The sequence below is a fragment of the Vicugna pacos genome, chromosome 2, assembly GCF_048564905.1.
Source record: "Vicugna pacos chromosome 2, VicPac4, whole genome shotgun sequence".
In the NCBI taxonomy this organism is placed as follows: Eukaryota; Metazoa; Chordata; class Mammalia; order Artiodactyla; family Camelidae; genus Vicugna; species Vicugna pacos.
The window spans coordinates 88,196,559-88,217,093 of NC_132988.1; the positions used below are offsets into that span (position 1 = coordinate 88,196,559).

Genomic DNA, 20,535 nt, shown 5'->3' on the forward strand with positions numbered 1-20,535 from the left:
TGCTTTCTGGGATTCCTTCTGAGCTGAGGCACGGAAGCTGATGCTACCCCTATGGCAAGCAATGACTGATGCTGGTTTGTCATCAGCAGGTGCCCTGCCTTGTTAGCCAAGCTTCGGCTTTGCGTCTAGGACACTGACATCCCTTAGAATTCTCAGCTCTTAGAAGGAGTCCATGTTTGTGCATTTGTATGGTAATGCCCTTTTAATTTATATATCCCCTCCTTGGAATTAAACTCTTGCCTTGTTCTTGCCAGTCCCTGCTGTGATCTTTGGTCCAGCCCCAGAACTCAGCGAGACTGGAAGGATTTGTCTGCTTTTTAGCATCCCTGCTGCTGATTGTCAGATCCCAAGAGATGACAATAAACACATTACACATTCATGATTTCCAACCTCTGAGTTCTCACACATCTTTTCCCTTATGTTTAGTCATTTCTTCCCCAGTTTCTCCAAAAGGCTCTCATATCCTGCAAAACTCAGTTAATACTTGACTCTTATTTCAGTAAGAAATCACACCACCTGGTAACATTTTGTTTTATAGTCATGAATTTAATGTTTAATTAAATATTTAAAAATTAAGTGTAAAAAGTCATACATAGCAAACATTTCAAAGTGTGGAAAAATTTAACTTGGAAAGAAGATGTTCTTCAACATATGCAGTCCTAGTCAGCAAAGTTAACCATGCTGGAAACATACATATCACATACATATATATAATTGCAAACTGGAAATTTGTAACTTAGCTGCATCATTCTGTAGCACATAAAGATCAGCACATACATTGGTATAAAACAAAGACATATGGACCAATGGAACAGAATAGAGAGCCCAGAAATGAACCCACAAACTTTTGGTCAACTAATCTTCGACAAAGGAAGCAAGAATATACAATGGAATAAAGACAATCTCTTCAGCAAATGGTATTGGGAAAACTGGACAGCAGCATGTAAATCAATGAAGCTAGAACACTCCCTTACACCGTACACAAACATAAACTCAAAATGGATCGAAGGCTTAAACATAAGACAAGATATAATAAACTTCCTAGAAGAAAACATAGGAAAAACATTATCTGACATACATCTCAAAAATATTCTCCTAGGGCAGTCTACCCAAGCAATAGAAATAAAAGCAAGAATAAACAAATGGGACATAATGAAACTTAAAAGCTTCCACACAGCAAAGGAAACCATAAGTAAAACAAAACAACAACCTATGGAATGGGAGAACATGTTTGCAAATGATGAAACTGACAAAGGCTTGATCTCCAGAATATATAAGCAGCTCATACGACTTAATAAGAAATAAACAAACAACCCAATCCAAAAATGGGCAGATCTAACCAAGCAATTCTCCAAGGAAGAAATACAAATGATCAATAGGCACATGTAAAAATGCTCAATATCACTAATTATCAGAGAAATGCAAATCAAAACTACAACGAGGTATCATCTCACACCAGTCAGAATGGCCATCATTCAAAAGTCCACAAATGGCAAATGCTGGAGAGGCTGTGGAGAAAGGGGAACCCTCCTACACTGCTGGTGGGAATGCAGTTTGGTGCAGCCACTGTGGAAAACTATGACTATAACTCTATAAAAAATGTTAAAAAAGAAAAAAGATCAGCACATATAGATCTACTCTTATGCTTTTTGTTTTTGGAGAAAAGATCTCATTTATTTTTTTCTCTTCCTGGGAATTTTTTTTTTTTTTGAAGTATAGTCAGTTTACAATGTTGTGTCAATTTCTGGTGTAATAACATTTTTAACTTTTTCCTCCTTTACCTGTGATCTTACACAAACCTTAATTCATGTGCTTTGATTTCCCAGGGCTCATATACAAACGTGGTGACTTAAAACAACAGAAACTTATTCTCTCATGGTTCTGGAGGACAGAAGTCGAAAATCAAAGTGTCAGTAGGGCCAAACTCCCTACACAGGCTTTAGGGGAGAATCCCTTCTTTGCTTCCTTCTGCTTCTGGTGGTTCTCAATTTCCTTGGCACAATGCTCCAGTCTCTGCCTCTGTCTTCGTTTTGCTTTCTCCTCTATGTGTCTGTGTGAAATCTCCCTCTGCCTTTCTCTCATAAGGACATTTGTGATGGCCTTTGGAGCTTACCTAGAAAATCCAGGATTATTTCGGCATCTCAAGATCCTTAACGTAATCACAGCTGCAAAGACTCTCCTTCCAAATAAGGTAACATCCACGTGTTCCAAAGATCTGACGTGGATACTTCTGGGGGAAGGGGAGTTGTTTTTAAGTCTATCGCATCACATCATTCTCTCTCTTCCATCTCAGAGAAGGCGTCTACTTGTTGGCCTTTAATCTTGCTTATATCCTGCCTTAGCTTAGTTCCCCTGATGGCAAAGCCAGAAACAAAGACTTAATTATTTGGAGGGCAGTTCAGGACTGAAAATACTTTATCCTACTCTGTGGCCTCTCTTTCCACCACTACTCATCAGTCTGGGTCAAAGAGTTTTCTCTTCAAAGAATTTCTTGGTCATATTATTCAGAATTTTCCTCAATAAAGTTTCAACCTTACAATATTAATGTCACTTTTATTTTATTCTTTCAATAAAGACATTTTAATTTTTCATTTCCCAAAATATATTCTGTATGAGCACACATTTCAAAGCCTTAGGTCTGCCTACCTTGATTTTCCCAGGGAGTTTCTTTAGAAACCTCTTGGCTTTCTTCACATAGAGTAATAACTCATGATGTCTTTTTTTCTTGGTATCCTGAAAATAAGTTTTGGGTTTTTTGCCAGGCTTTCAAATCATCCTTCCAGAAAAATGTCCTCACTACTCTAGGTCTGCATACATGCAAACATTCAATTTCATTTAATTCAGTGCAAATATGAACAAGACAGACTGTGTCCTAAAAGAGTTCACTGTGCAGAAGAGAGAATAAAACAAATAAACAAATCACAGTGAACCCAAGGCAAGGTAGAATTTAAAAAGAAGAGGGAGGAAAAGACAGTACAAATAAAGTTCCTAGTACATAGTGTCTCCTAGAACAGTGCCTGGGCTAATTTGCAGTTGTAATTGAAATGATGTATTTGTTTATATTTTGGTGGTGGGTTTTGTAGCAAAGCTACGAATAAGATGGCTGGTGAAGTGAACTTAATGGAAAAATACCTTCTCTTGGCCAGGGTTTATAGAGCAGTGCAATCAGAGAACACAGTAAAAACAGGATAGAGAAGACAGCAGTGGAGTTTTTGGTGAGGTCTATACTATCTACGGGTTGCCTTAAACTTCATCAGTGTTGGTTACAAATGAGATAACGTGGATTACCACACCAAATCTCAACAGTTTTGAGTTACTACCTGTTTATCAGCAAAATTCTATCTTATCTAGTGAGTCCTATCCCCCAATATTTCTGAGGTTCTCTGGGGACATTTCTGTACCCTTGATTCAGGCCTCCTTGTGGATTGATCGCTGCCAAGTGCTGGAGAACTCAGACATAGTTCTTGACTGCAGTTCCTAGCCCCCAAGCCTAACCTTCTTGTTCCACTTCCTCCAGTGATTCTGTCATGCTACAGATGGTGGGGGCTGATAGTCATTTGAAAATCTAGAAGTTCCCCAGAAATTTTCAACTTTCTGAACCACTTAGTCAAGTGATCCCGACCACCTCTCAATCTCATGTTGCTGAGCTCCATTCTCACTAACCCTGAATTTGTCTTTATTGGATCATGTCCATGATGTAGTCCAGTAGATGCGTTCTGCTGCAAATTCAAATCTACATACACACGCGCACACACACACACACACACACACACAGAGAAAGCCCTTTAACAATCTAGACCGGTGTTAAGTCCAGCTTGCTGATTTATATTACTTTTCTGGAGATAGTACTATTTTTTTTATATATACACCAATGTATCCTCAGGACAAAACTTAGGCACCCAATAAATATATTTTAATGGCAGACTGAATGAAAGAATTGGATTTTCTTTTTATTTGGCCTTGGTAGGAATAAACTCAGTCTCATAAATTTTAAAAAATATATTTATAACATCTAGAGTAAGAAAATGTATGCTATGATCCCACAGATTTTCCTATATAAATCTCCTTTGAAAGTTTATAATTAATAGATGCAGAGAGATGAAAGATGTTGACTGCATTATCTCTTTGCAGAGCCAACATCTGTAATAGACACAAATTTGGGCAAATGCTTGGCTCAAAACTGGCTGTATTTATACTGCAACTTCTGTCATTTGGGCATGGTTAACTGATACAAGCTTCAGTCTTATGACGCAAGCTAGGCCAGTCAGAGCCTACCTATCAGATTTTAGAAAAATCACATGGGAACATGTAAAGACAGAGATGATTGAAACTGAGTCTTCATATGGTAGAATTTGCTGCTAAGGTACTTGGAGATGCCCTAGTTTTTGTGATTATGATGATTGGAGACTCTGTTTTCTTTAATTCTAAGAGTGACTCCAATGTCCTTCCAGTAAATCTCTGCTTTGCTTAGGTTAGCCAGTGCCAATGTCTACTCTTTGTAACCCAAAGAATCTTAATGAATAAATCATATAGTTCTAAATATAAATGACAATATGTGGAAAAGGGATGCTTTATTCACCAGCCAATAAAATTGAAAGCCAAGTCCTAGAATCTGGTTAAAATATCTTGTCGGTGTGTCCTGACTTGATAGTACTCAGATTTACTGGAAATCCCAAGGACTTTGGTATAGAAAATCTAAATCTGAATCATAGCAATGATTTTGTATGTGAGATTTGGTCAAGTCAATGTTAATTATAAAAATATAAAGATATATAAAAAGGTATATATATAGTTTATATAAGTAATATTAAGTAACATTCATAAATACATATCATTTTACACTTCTATAAATTGGAAAGGCTAACACTTGATCTGTGCTCTTGTGAGAGTTAAATGAGAATGTAAGTTGAAAGTCAGAATAGAGTCAGCATTTATAATACTTGTGTAGAAACAGTTGAAGATAAGGCCAGAAAGACAAATTGGAGCTGCACTTTGGAGAGCCTTATATGCCACAGTGAAAAATTGGAAGCTGATTTATTTGGGAACTGGAAGGCATTGCATTGAAGGTCGTTGAGCAAGGGAGTGGTATGATTGTTGCTGTATCGTTTGAAGATTAATGTGACACTATGATACGAGTTGGACAATTTGGAGATGGTAAATGGCGATCTCTCAGAAGATGTTCTAGTAATCCAGGTGATAGCAATGAGGGCCTGAATGAGGCTGGTAACAGAGGGAACAAAACAGGCTGGAGGTATTGGAGACACATAACAGTGCGATGAGTTGGCTGTGGTGGGGTGGGGAGCGGGGGATGGTAGCTGAAGGAGAAGTATATAAATCAGAGGTTCTTGAGGTTCTAATCCTGATGGCTTGAGACAAAAGCAACCATAGTTCAGAATGCTAGAGATACTACATGAGAAATAAGCAAAATAAACCTATAACTTTTTGTATCTTATAGCATCTTAAGCTTCTTAACCATTATTTTGTGCATTTCTTTCATCAGTAATGGGTTATAAATCACTCATCATCTATGTCATAACCTGATTAGATTCCTCTAGAATTGTCTGAACAGAAAGAGTTTGGCTTCTCCTCAGATCTCCCATGCTTCCTATGTATGATACACCCTTAAATTGTATCAAACTTCCATTCCACCTATAGTTGACTGAGCACAACTTTTATACCTGAAGTACTGCTCATTATTTCACATTTGTTATCTTATTTAATTTGCTTAATCTTTACAAGCCACCTGTTTGTGGTACACACTATTATTCTTTTTTCAAAAATAAGGAAGCAGAAGTTCCAAGAGGTGGCCATTACTCAATTCATGGCTGGACTTACTTCTTGGAATTACCTCCTGTTAGTTTTCCAGCCACAAGAACAAATCAACATCTTGGACGTGCCTCTTGAGACAAATGAAAAATGGTTCTGAATGATTATTCTTTCTTTCTGAAACCTAAATTAGCTTTTGGAAAATTTATTAGCATTGAAGGTATCAGACCAAATGTGTAGCAGGCTGTTAAAGGTGATTATTTTGAAATAAACAAAATTGAATTACAGGTTCTAGAATGTATTTTTATGGCAGTGGTTTTCAAACTTCTTTGTGCCACAAACACTGAGTTACAAAGGTTCCAGGGACAATGGGTCTTTAAAGCAGTTGGTCCTTATGGGCTGGGGTATCCACGGGTGGCGCAGAAATATCTGGGAGGGTGTAACATTGCAAAAGTGACCCAGTTTTTGTCCTGATAAATGCTTTTAGGTAGTGTGCTGCTGTCTTATCCCCAATTGATCTCTGCAAAAAATAAACATATTTTTCATGTGCCAAGTCTGTCCTGGCTTCATCCTGAATTTATAAGTACATTCATAAGTTTCAAAAAAAGGCACTGCTTAAAATCACTATAGCATGTTTTGAGGCACATTTTGAAAAATGACAACAAACGATTCAAATAACTATCTCTTCTTAATCATATATTTTTCATTTATTTTCTCTAGGTGCGAATTAAACATATAAAAAATAAAGATGGGCTTTAGAGATAAGTTTAGAGGTACCTGTTAATTTCTAGGTACCTGGGTGGAACTCCAGCACATTGCCGGCCTTTTCTGGCCTCAGTTTCATCACCTGTAGAATAAGGATCTATGAAGACGAATCCCTGATGTATAGTAGGTACTCAATAAACACTAGTTTCCTTCCTACCTAAATACTTTTCTACTGTATCCTTTTCTAAGAGACTTTCTCAGTTCATGTTTCTCACCTTCTACCACACGTGCTACATTCTTGCTTGCTGCTTTTTTCTTTTTCCCCATCTTCTCTTTGCCCACACCAGTTCTTAGGAAAGATTTTGATGTAATTTAAATTCAATTCTGATGATGTTTGTGTTAATTATTTCTAGTAATTGTGAAATATCAAGCAAATGGTAATCTGACGAAATAAGAGAGGATATTGGAAGATAAGATACAGCTTCCTGAATCTCCCAAATTTGCCTATACAGCTCAATACCTTTCACTGAATACATTCTTAATAAGGAGAAATGGATACTTACAACTAACAACAAATCTTTAAAATAAAGCTAAGAACTCAGTCATTAGGCATGCAGCAGTGGCGTTGATCAATTTTGTCCAAAGTAGGATTGAAAGGAGGAATGTGCATCATTGTGCAGGATTGGTGCTCAAAGGGTATCATTTAAGCAGTGTCCTTTTATTTTATTATTTTATTTTATTTATTGAAGTACAGTTGATTTACAATGTTGTGTTAGTTTCCAGTGTACAGCAAAGTGATTCAGAGAGTATATATACTCTCTATATACATTCTTTTTCATATTCTTTTCCATTACGGTTTATTATAGGATATTGGATATAGCTCCTTTTGCTATAGAGTAGCGCCATGTTGCCTATCTATTTCATATATAGTAGTTTGTATCTGCTTATCTTAAACTCCTAATTTACCCTTCTCCACCCCTTTCCCTCGTTGGTTTAACAATAAGTTTGTTTTCTATGTCTGTAAGTCTGTTTCTGTTTTGCAAATAAGTTCATTTGGCTCATATTTTAGGTTCCACATATGAGTGATAAAGTATGGTATTTGTCTTTCTCTGTCTGACTTACTTCACTTAGTATGATGATCTCTAGGTCCATCCATGTTGCTGCAAATGTAACAGTCTTGAAGGAGGAGTAACTTTTCTAGGAATAGGAAGAAAAGAAAATGTCTCAATTCATTTACTTAAATATATTACTTTATTCCAACTTGTGTTTCCACCCAGAAACTCTAGTCTGAGAACATTCTGCAGCCTTTGTACTGAAGTCTTAATTGTCTTCAGTTCATAAAAGCTGACTTTCCACTACCAGCTAATAATTTATAAGTCATGATGCCATTCCTATCTTAAAGATAAATGACTCATCCAGAAAGAAAAAAAAAATATGAAGTTGAATTGTCTTACAATCATTCCATTGAATTTACTTTATGTTCCAGGAATCTTGAGACCAATATATCTCAAAGAGAACTCATAAAAAATATGGCTAATTTGCTTTATATATTTCCATTTAATTTTTTGTTTTTTAAAAGATAGTACCATTTACTTTGGTATTAACAGACTGATTCAAATTTTAACCAGATGGATAAATAACATATATGACAATTTTTGATATTATCATTAGTGGATTTATTGACATGGACAGATAGTCACAATGAATGACAAATAGATAAAAAGTTTATAGTAAAATACATATTTATATATAGTAGCTACATGCTCATATTATACTTATATATCATATAAAGTACAATCTTTTCCTGGAAGCTTTTACATATATTTAGGTGAGAAAATGTTAAATATAGCATTCAGTGAATTTTACAAAGTGATCAACACATCAATGTAATGAACACCCAGTTTAAGATATAAAACATTAACATCAGCCCAGAAGCAACCCTCCTTTCCAGTCATTAACTTCGACAAAGATAACACTATTAAACTATTAAGACTTTTATTACCATAAACTAATTGTGCCTGTTTTGGAAATTTATATAAAGGGAATAATACTGTATTTATGTTTATTTGTTTCTAGTTTATTTTACTCAACATAATGTATGTTGTTGAATATAAGAGTGATGTATGCATTATGTATGATTTAGTTGAACAAATACTCTCCAATGAATATATGCTTCCTATAGTTGTTAATGGATATCTGAGTATTTTTTTCCATGTTTGACTGTTAAGAATAGTGGTTCTATATACATTCTTTTTTTATTATATAAGTTTCAGGTGTACAACATTGTAATTTGACATCTGTGTACACTACAAAGTGATCACCACCACAAGTCTAGTTGTAATTCAACACCATATAGTTGACTCCCTTCACCTATTTTGACCACTCTCCAACCCTTTTTCCTTCTGGCAACTCCTAATCTATGCTCTGTATCTGTGAATTTATTTTTGTTATATTTTGTTTATTCTTTTTTTTTTTTAGATTTCCTATATGAATCAAATCATATTGTATTTGTCTTTCTCTGTGTGACTTATTTCATTTAGCATAATACATTTAGGTCCATCCATGTCATCACAAACAGCAGTATTTTATTCTTTTTTATAGCTTAGTAGTATTCCATAGTGTAGATAGATAGATAGATAGATAGATAGATAGATAGATAGATAGATCGATCAATTGATCACATCTCTCTCTCTCTTTTTTTTTTGTTCATTCATCCATCTATGGGCACTTAAGTTGTTTCCATATCTTGAGCTATTGTTAATAAAGTTGCAGTGAACATTGGCATGCATGTATCTTTTTGAATTAGTGTCTTCATGTTCTTCAAATAAATACCCAGAAGTGGAATAACTGGATCATATGCCAGTTCTATTCACATATTTCTGAGGACTCTCCATGCTGTTTTTTATAGCAGCTGCAGTAGTTTGCACTCCGACCAACAGTGTAAAGGGCTCCCTTTTCTCCAAGTCCTCTCCAATATTTGTTATTTTTTTTCTTTTCAATAATAGCCATTCTAACAGGTGTAATGTGACATCTCATTGTGGCTTTGATTTGCATTTCCCTAATAATTAATGATGTTGAACATCTTTACATGTGCATGTTGCCCATCTAATTTTCTTCTCTGGGAAAATGTCTTCTCAGATCCTCTGCCCTTTTTTTTAAACTTGGTTATTTGTTTTTTTGTTTTTGTTGAGTTTTATGAGTTCTTTATATAGTTTGGATATTATCTCCTTGGATACATGATTTGGTAATATCTTCTCCCATTGAGTAGATTGTTTTAATAGTGGTTTTCTTCACCGTGCAGAAGCTTTTTAGTTTGATGTAGTTCTATTTGTTTATTTTTCTTTTGTTTCCCTTGCATTAGAAATCAAATCCACAAAAACATAGCTAAGACTGACATCAGTGAAGTTACCACCTATTTTTTCTTCTAGTTATCTTTTTGTTTCAAGTCTGTAATCTATTTTGAGTTAATTTTTATATGTGGTATAAGATAGTGGTCTAGTTATCATTCTTTTGCTTGTGACTGTCCAGTTTTCCCAGCACCATTTATTGAAAAGACTATCCTTTCTCTAATGTATGTTTCTTGCTTCTTTGCTGTAAATTAATTGTCTATATATATATATATATATATGGGTGTATTTCTGGGCTTTCAATTCTGTTCTATTGATCTGTGTGTCCTTATATTAGTACCATACTGTTTTGATTACTATAGCTTTGTGGTATAGTTTGAAGTCAGGGCCCATGATACCTTTAGCTTTATTTTTCTTTCTCAAGGTTGTTTTAACTATTCTGGTTCTTTTGTAGTTCCATACAAAGTTTAGAATTATTATTCCAGTTCTGTGAAATAGGGCTGGGGTGGTAGAAAGACAATATGTAAGGATTTGGAAGCTTGGGATTCTAATTCTTGCTAGCATGTCCTTTGTCTTGGCAAGTGATCTTGCATAGGTGATTCCAAGTTTTTGAGGCCCAATTTCTCCTCATTTTAGAAATAAGAGTTGAGGGTATTGTATAAAACAAGTAAAATCCCTTATAGAGACTTGTAGCTTCAGTAGCCTATGTTTCCAAGCTTAACTTGAGCTGGCACTGTTAGCTACTGCTGAGTTAAAGTGTATGTGTGTGTGTGTGTGTGTGTGTGTGTGCCTGTATGTCCATGTTGTGTTGTGTATATATGTGGGGGCTCCTAAAGGAAAATTTATCTTTGGAGAAGACATAATTTTTGGTGTTGAAATTAAATGATTCTTTTGGAATGAGTTTCGCTTTGGTCTATTTATTTATGTTGGCAGAGCTATCTGAAACATACTAGTGAGAGGGGGATACTGTTGACTGGGTGTTTGAACAGAAGCCCTATTGCACATTTATCTGTCATCTCTTCTGGCTCTGGGGGAGCCTGAGGCTTCTGCCCAGCCTAATTTCCCTGCAGGGCAAGTCCAAGAGGCTGCCTCTTCCCTTCTTTCTCTCTCTCTCTTTTCACCCTTGGCATTCACTCACATTTTGAAAAATTTTAAACACTAATTTCAGAGGGAGTCTACACAATACAGAATTATTGTTTATATTTTCAATCACTTATATTTCTTAAAGAATTATCATTGCTTCTTTAAATAGGTAATTATAGAAATCTCCCTGTACATCTCACTAGAACTGACAAGGATTTCTAACCTAGCAATTAATTACAGAGGAAAAGAGCATGCATTGCAGGTTTCATCACATTCTTTGCAGTTAAGGGATGGTACCTGTATCACTGTCGAAATTCCTTTGGATGGTTATTTCGTCTTCCTTGCTCTAGGCCACTTTAGAAATGTCTTCATTTAATTCATATTCTGAGCCCACTCATTCTGTACTAAGCCTTATATTTAATCTTTGAGTATATTTTACAGGACCCTTCTTTTCCACTGCAGTCTTCTGTAAAATTCATTCATTCATTTCTTTCATATTAAAAATGCATCTATTAAGCACTAGACACTGGGCATTGTTGAAAAGACCAAATGTATGCTTGTTCGTAGAGTCTGGAGATTAATAAAAACACATAAATAAAGAATTAGACACACATATATATATGTAGTTACAGATTCTGATAAGAGTAACTAAGTAAAAGGGCTGGCTGCTAGGAAAGAGACTAGCCTAGTTGGGGAATTACTTTGTTTGGGGTCAGGGAGTCAGATAAGGTTACCCTGTAAACTATATTTAAAATAAGACCTGGAAGATGAAAAGAAGAGTTAAGTGAAGAGTTTTGGTGAAACATTCTATGGGGAGAGATGCTGTTTAAACATTTAGGGCAGGGCCATAATTCATCTCCAGGTCAATTGGTTGTAATTTTTAGAAAAACACAATGATAGGTCTCAATGGACTTTTTTTTTTTTTGGTTAAGTACATCAAATGAGGGAATGTGAAAAAGCATCAAAGCATAGTTGGTTTACATGGCAATGTAAGATTTTTGAGATTATGAAGTGAGGAGAGAGAATAAAGGAAAAACGTGGAAGAGAAATACCTGAGGAGGGCCTGAGGATGAGATGAGGCACCTATCATTAACAGAAGGCTAGAAGAAGCACAGAGAATGATATATTGAGACATTCCTGATGGAGAAAATACTCTTAATTTTGCAGACACAGTGATGATTGATGTTGAATGTAAAATTGTTTCTTGCCTTTTGATGTCATTATTCTTTATATATCTATATCTGTATCTATATATCTATATATATTAACACCCTATAAAATCTGACAAACATATTAGCCTGAGAATGGAAGAAGTGAGTGTCAACAAGCTTAAGAGCTGGGGCAATCACAGGGGCCGCGTGAGAGTGGAGGCTTAGATTGCCACATGGATGGAACAGGAGCAACTTAAAGCCCCACTACCAAGTAAACTTTATATTTAATGGGTTGAGCCCTGATGATACTTCTGTGTATACTCAAGAAAACAGGTGATCTCAGAAACCTGGAGAATTGGGGCTATCTAGACCAGTGGTTCTTAAGTGGGAGTGATTTATTTTTCCCCCAGGGGACATTAGGCAATGTTTGCCAGCAATTTTGGTTATTATCAATTGGGGTAGGGAGTGCTATCGGGATTTGGTAGGTAGAGGCCAGGGAAGCTGCTAAACATCCTCCAATACCCAGGAAAGCCTCCTCCCCGCCCCATCCACACAACAAATGATCTGTTCCAAAATGTCAACAGTGCAGTGGTTGGGACCCTTAATCTAAGCTGAAGGCATTTTGTCATACTTATTTCCTAGTCTTGTTAAAAATATTGGTTAAAAAATTAGTCATATTGAATTTATATGATCTCTGTGTGAAATCACTCTGGGATGCAATTTACTTCCTACAGTATTTAAACAAAACCATGTATAAACTCACATTATTTTTTAATTCAAAAAATTCTTGCAGTCAGAGCCAAGGTTCTAAAAGATATATCAGTTTGGTCCTAGTGGGCCTAGACAAGAGAGTGTAGATATTAAATATAATCCATTCTTGCATACAGAATCAATTCAAAATGGCAGTTTCATTGATAGTATAGCCACAAAGACCATAAGAAATGACATAAGCTGAATTCTCAAGAATGAACATCCATGAGATCTGTGAAGAAGGGCATCGAGGCACATGGTATTTATGCTAAAAAGGAGGTGGTGTCGTGGGAATACTGGATGAGGGAAAAGAAAAGAAGGGACATTAATGAGAAGTATATAGTGGTACATTTGATGAACTTTGATCAAAGTTCTGCTAGTATGAATGAAGAAAAATCTGGAACAATGCTGGTGCTCATATATTGTTTCTTTTTAAATTTTTAAATTATTATTTTTTTTAAATGATGGTGCTGGGGATTGAATCCAGGACCTTATTCATGCTAAGCATGCATGCTACCACTGAGCTATAACTTCCCTCCCATGTAACATTTCTTGAGTGGATAAATAAGCAGAGTGGACATGATTTGATGATAAACAGGGCATGGGGCAGTAAGACATCTAAGATGACTCTAGGGTTCCTGAAGTGGAGCTAGATGCATGACTGTGTCTAGTATCCAGACATGAAGGAGCAGATTTGCAAGAAGGATGAGGAAGATTATTTGGGGACCTGGCGTTTCAGAGAAAGTCCCAGGTTAGAACTAGTGATAGTGACTTAGACGGGGACTAGATGGATATTATACTAACATTCCAGCTCTCCCAACAGAAACGTCAAGTTAACCCACCAATGCTTTCAGGCACAATGACAAGACAATTTAGTTTTACCTCAGATGTTTTAAAAAGTATTGAATACTAACAGAAACCACTCTCCTTTGAACAGGTGCCTGGGAAACGCAACACACTTGTTATGACAATGCTGCCAATACTCACATTTTTAGATTTCCTCTTTAGGAATTACCTAGAAATTTGACAGATCTTCTTTAGGAAAATCATCTTTTCAGAAATGCATTTATATACATGTGATTTTTGAAAAATATAAAATAAAAATGACAACAAGCACAGTACTAAGGGCTTAATGAGCATTTTCATATTTTGTCTTTATAACCCCCCAATGAGCTAAGTTTAATTAATTATTAAATATTAATTATTTTACAGTGACCTATTTTGTTCAAACTATAGGATAAAAAAGAAAACTGAATTATGACTCTACCACTCATTTGGAATTTAATCACAAACTACTTTTATTCTTATGTTTTCCAGATTTGTTCCTCTTGTCTTCTCTAGATAAGATGGTCATGAGGCAGGTGACTGACTTTTTAACCCCTTCACATCACAGATTCTTGCAGAGTACTTTCTACAGAAGAGACTCAGCTAAAATTTGGCAGACAGGTGAATCAAGTTAAAATAATTAATATTTTCAAAATTAAGGAAAAATATACATGCACACACACATGCCAAGACATTTGGTATACTGTGAGTTCTTACCATAATAAATTTCTTATAAGTTACCCAAGAAATTATTTACAAAGGTTTGTAACATGATAAATATTAATTATTAAAGTGAATAGCTTGTTAAATCTGTAATTCCATTAAATGTACAGCTATACAATATCTTTAGGTCCTCATTTGATATCAGGCTCCTACTGTCTTGCTTTGTGCTGGATATAATAGAGGAAATGATATGGAAATGAAAATGAATATGATATAATATGAATTATATGATATGATAGAAGAAATAAGATAGCTGGAAATGATAGAGGAGAAAGTGCATCTGTACTTTTTTTTCCCATCTGAGAGAGGGGTAGTTATATGAAGATGGAAGGAAAAGAATTATAAGTTAAAATAAAACAAAACAACTCTAATCCCCCCCAAACTCCAAGATATATTTCCCTCAGTAATATTTTCTCTGTTGCAAAATTCATGAAAGAGGAGACATGCAATGTATACATTGCCTGAAGAGTCAAGCTATTTTTTTCAATTTTTGAAAATATCTGCAGCCATTTCTATGATCAATCATCAAAATTTTAATCAAGTCTTTTTTAGGTGACGTTGTGAGTATTTGAGGATGAAGTCCAACAGAGGTGAAAAGCTCTCTAGGAGATAATCTAGTTTGGTATTTATTTTTAGTGGCTATATTAGCTACTCATTACCTGAGGTTTCTAATGTTCGAATATATTGTTGACTTTTTCTGTATGATGCTGAGCACAGGGCCCCATTAATTCTTGCTGCTTACATTTAGTGTGATGCAGGTGACTATAACCTAGTTGATTTTTGAATGTAATATTCACTTTCCTTACTGTTATTGATCTTTCATAACTGTAAGAGAGGTTATCTGTGTTTCACAAAGATTGTTTAAGGTATTTATACAATATTGATTACAGCTGAAAATTGTTCATACAAACTGTCATGAAGATAGTTAGCTAAAACTATACATATTCAATATATAAAGGTAGTCAGTCATATTACTGCACTATGAAACCAGCAGTATTTCTAAGGATTTAATGCATGTTTGATTTGAAGTACAGTCATGAGACATCAGGAAAATCAGATTTGGAACCGCTAGTTAATACTCTTCAAAATGTATTGTTTCTTAGGGACCGTGGCCAGTATAATTTTAGTATAATATCCTACAGACAAAGCCAAGGTGTCACTGAAAATCCGATAGGAACTAATTTTAAGTATACAAAAAACCTGAAAAAAGAAGCATAGAATAGAGAATTCCATCTACACAGTTCAGATTGTAAAATTCAAAATTTAGAAGCATTGCATGAACAATTAAAGGGCATGCCATATTGGAGCCTTCAGAGACAGATTTGAAGAGAATAAAATGTTTCAAAGAAAGCCAAAGATGTGCAAAACTGGAAAACTAAAGTTGGATGAGTAGGTGGATGACTCAAGTCTGATAGACTAATTACATTAATGTGTAACTTGAATTTAAGGAATGAGGATTGTAAATCCACACACCTTTGTAACTATGGAATCTGTTTAGTGAGCATTTCAGTATTTTCCAGCTTTGTCTGGGGAGAAAAAAGGAAAAGAAAGGAAAGGGAAGGAAACCCATTTCCCTGCTAAAACTTTCTTTAGTCATTATACAACTTCATTTTTCAGACATGAAAATCTCAGTTTGCTTGGGAAAGTATACTGGCTTCTTTATTGGATAAATGTGTTTAATCAAAAGTTAATATGATAAAACAAATCAAACATGCAATATAAGCACTTTTATGTTAAGAGAAAAAATCTGTGTACTTTCTGGTAAATTAAAGTGCTTGTACTGTTTATTTATTTTTGTTATATTAGAGTATCTAACTTGTAATTTCAATTTAAAGTCTTTAAGGAAGAAATTAATTATACGTTGAGATTTTAATTTGAAAATAAGAATGTAAACCTACTGTTTGAGAACAACATGGGAATAATTTTGAAAGTTTCATATTTACTATATTTATGTGTGATTTGTTAGGTATGAAAGAAATGCTTAAGAATTTCTGAAATTTTTGTTAGGTGAGTTTTTTGCCAAACTTTTCCATTTTATGCACATATGGACACAAATGCTCCAGGCATTCAAGATCCCACCCAATCATCCTGAAGTCCTAGGATATCAACAAGTTTTGTAATCCCTGCACAACACACCAATATGCTTTCATATCTGCATTTAGAATGCTCTCAATGAGATAGCTGAATTATGGATAAAAATTGAATATTTAAAATGATACAGGTAGATGAAATGTTTTGGTTAAGTGTAGTTACAAATTAGGCAAAATATTAATCAAAAGCCACCTTTAAAGTGATTGTTAAATGCTTACTGGATTTATAATTAGAGAAAAAGGTTGTAAATTGACTTAAGAAGTTTAATTGTAACTTAGTTGGCATAATAGGGATCAAAAGTATTTTCTTGCCCGAAACAACTAAAAAACGAGGCAAGCAATGTGAAACAACAGTTGTAAAGAAATTGGGCATTAGGTGACAAAGGACAGTGAGCCCTGAGATGAGAAACCAGTGAGGTGAGCCCTGTAATTGACTGCTCCAGGTTACTTCCAGGAGAAAGTTTCCAGGCTGTGCATTGGGAAGCACATCCCAGCCTTTTTCTTGGGTTAAGGAGACACAACTGGGAGTCCAAGGTGATCAAAGCAGCTACATTTTGCAGGGCAGAATACCAGAGAAAAGAATGCTGCCTGGAAGATCTTGTGGTAGCTCACAGTAAAAAAGAATGCGACAATGAATATATGTTCATGTATAACGGAAAAATTGTGCTCTACACTGGAAATTGACACAACATTGTAAACTCAATAAAAAAAAAAAAAAGAAAAGAATGCTGCCTGGAAGAACAACTGGAGCCCTGGGAGAGACTCCCTGGAGTTTTCAGCTGAGTTCTGATCAGTGCAAATACGTGCAAAACCTATTCAAGGCTGAGGAAGTGTCATCTGAAAAGATTAGAGGGAATAACACGTGGAACTCACACAGGGTCTGTTACAGTACTGCTCCCAACAGCCAGAGTGGAAAACCTTGCAAATCACAGGGTATGGTGTAGATCACTAAGAAGGCTTTTGCATCAGTAGTGGGGAAAAATTAGTCCTAGACTATACCCTGATTCTGCCAAACAAACTTTAAGCACATCTGAAAGGATCAGACTGCTTCCAAGTTACCTAGTGGCTTCCCATAACAAAGCTCAAGAAGTTTATTGGAATACAAATGTATTAAGCATCCTAAAAGTAAAATTTACAATGTCTGGTATCTAATAAAAAATCCCCACATGTACTTATCAAACATACGGTTTAAACATATACAACTTATTATATGTCAATTGTACTTCAAAAATTATTTTTAAAGTCTTAAGAGAAATCTGCACTTCTGAATTCATTATTTCAATAAACTCATTATTAATGTTAAAAATCAAAATATTTGTGAAAAGTCTTTTCTATAAATAAAAACTCTCAAATGCATTAAAAAGATTGATGCTATCAGATGTAAACCACCCTAATTAAAACTCTTGGTTGTGGGATTCAGAAATTTCTACAATTTTAGTAACAGTCTCAGTTCATTCTTTTGTACACAAGCTTTGAGAGTCATGCCTTAAAATGGTCTGAAGGTTTAAAAATTTTACCTTTGGCACAGAGTCAATTGAGCATCTTTTAATTCCTCTAATAATGTCATAATTTTAGCTTAAAAGTTTTTCAAAGAATGAATAATAATTGAATTATTTGGCCAGGAAGATGATAAAATGTATTCAAGGATAAATAAACAAGTAAACTTGCTTGGTATTTTATGCAGTTTTACATGCTGGAAAAACTTCAGAAATAATTACATAAGAAACCCACCTCTGGGGCTCTATGTGGCAAATATCACTCCATTCCATCTGGAGTTCCTCTCGATCAGGAATCAGGGTGTAGTGGAAAGGAAAATGGCTAGGGGCAGAGAAGATACATGGGCTGACACTTTCATATTTCTGCTTATTAATTTAACGCCCTTGAGAAGAACAAGGGGATGGGGGTTTGCAAGGAGTTTGGGGAGAGATGTTAGTGAAGGATACAGAGAAGTGTCAAGAGAACAATGAGAGGACGGGATGTCACAGTGTCGAAAGAGGAGTCTTGACGGTATACGGAGCCCCAACACTTGGTTATTATGGAATTCATTGTGTATATAGTTGCCTCTTTTCCCACCAAGAAGACCAACTGAATCCTAAGTACCTTAATAACTTGTGAAGTTCTCATTTCTGAAGTTAAAAAAAGAATCCTCATCTTTATGTACATTGTTATTACTTCTATTTTTTTATGAATCTGGGATGGCAAGAACATACTCTTCAGTGGGATTCTGATGGGTATTAGGGCTCACTTTTCCTCATTGCCAGAGTCTGAATGGGATGTACACCATTTTCCTAAATCACTGAGCTGTCTCTCAAAGTTCCAATTTTAATTCAGAGTGGTAAGTGGCAGGAGGTGCATTCTGAAATTGTTTACAGATTCTTTCTGTTAAATAGCTGTTATTGAATATGTAGTAGGGACCTTGCAATCAGGCTAATTCAATGAAGGGTGTTTTCGTCTTCTGAAATGGAATTAAAGCTTGTAAGCATTCATTAATGTAATGCATTGTAAAGCACTTCACCATTTCTTGGAACATAGTGATCATTTAATAAATATTAGCTATTAGAAATAGTATGGAGGGAACGTGTCATAGCTGAAACTCAATAAATTATGAAGCAGAAGACCAAAATACTAATGCCCTAATTATGGAAAATTGGGAAATTCTCTTATCCCACTCAGGGTTTCTTAACCTGTAAAGTGAATTTAATATAATCTCTGATTAGGAGCTAGATCAGATGGACATGTTAAGGTCCTTTTCAGGACCAGGTTCTATTCTATCAAAAGAGGACCTCAAATAACAAGATGAAAAGTCCTGAAGGATTACACACATACTTGGAAAATCACATGAAATTAACATTCACAAGGTGTATCTTAAAGGCGTTGATTCTGTTGATGCTGTTGAGTTGTGATTTGCCGCTTGTTCCCCAAATAATTCATTTTGAATCACTTTTATAATAAGATACGGTCACAACAGAGTCAGACAGAGAGAATGAGCAGGACTTTGGTTGTACAAGGAGTTGAAAGAAGGAAAGTAATGAGTTGAGGAGAACCACGAAACAGATTGAGGACCGAGGTTGCTGATCCATTCCTGATTCCAATTAACCTTAATTTGTTTAGAGGCTCAGCAACGCCATATGAATCTAACTGGACAATTAGCAGAGAAGCAACATGAGTTCAGCTCACAAAAGGCTGTTTATCAGCTGGACATGATGAGGGTTATGATTCTGCTAATTCTGTGATAAGTGTCAGGGCACGGCTCTGTCTTGCAGAGCTCCCTAAAGTGGGAGATACAGAATGTATACATTTTGAGATACTGAGTGTAGGGATTGCTGGAGGAATGACCTGCATTTCATTTGGGGTTTTATTAGTAAGTACAACTGCAGCTACTTACAAGTGAATATTAATAACATCACCTGAGCCCACGAGATTTAGACTATGATTAATTCTTTGCCACATACAGTTCTTAGCAAGGACTCAGTGTTCAACAAATACTAATGAAGATGCTTCTTTCACTTTTAAACCTTACCAAGTATTTCCTTACAGCATATCCATTGCTCTTGCCAAAAGTCCATTTTACCTATTAGGGTAAAATTGTGATATATCCCATTTTAATAGTAAGATTTTTGAAGCCTAAGTCTACTATCTTGTTGAAGATAGCATCATTTCCTTCCTGGACAGCCATTAGCTGATGTCTTGTTTAAAGGTGAAATTCTTTGGTCACTGTCAGAACAAATTGAAATAAAATTGATTTCATATCCTTACTGGTTACTACATTTGAATTTACCATGTCCAAAATTATTATTATTTTTAATGGGAGAAAATCAAAATTAATTTTCTTTCTATGGGAAACCCACATATACAATAGGGCCAGAGACCCCACGTACATGGGAGGTTAAAAAATAAAAAGGTAAAATGAGGTCTATGTGCCATCCTGAACTAAGGGCTGGAATAGGAACCTGCGGCTCTCATGAACCGGAGGGTCACTCACAAAACAATATGAAGAATAATGATGCCGGGTATTAGATGTTTGCCCTGACATGCAGATGAAGCCACATATATATATAGTTTATTGTAAGTAATAATTCTTTTTTTATTGAAGTA

At 35.3% G+C, this 20,535-nt stretch overlaps 1 long non-coding RNA gene across 1 annotated transcript in view; it reads left to right on the forward strand.

The window, feature by feature from the left end:
* Window positions 1–20,535, forward strand: part of LOC140700306 (uncharacterized) — a 72,643-nt gene that overhangs the window by 27,863 nt on the left and 24,245 nt on the right. Inside the window, exon 2 of the long non-coding RNA XR_012078712.1 lies at window positions 14,120–14,248. This is a non-coding gene — a long non-coding RNA (uncharacterized lncRNA). The remainder of the gene's footprint in view (window positions 1–14,119; window positions 14,249–20,535) is intronic.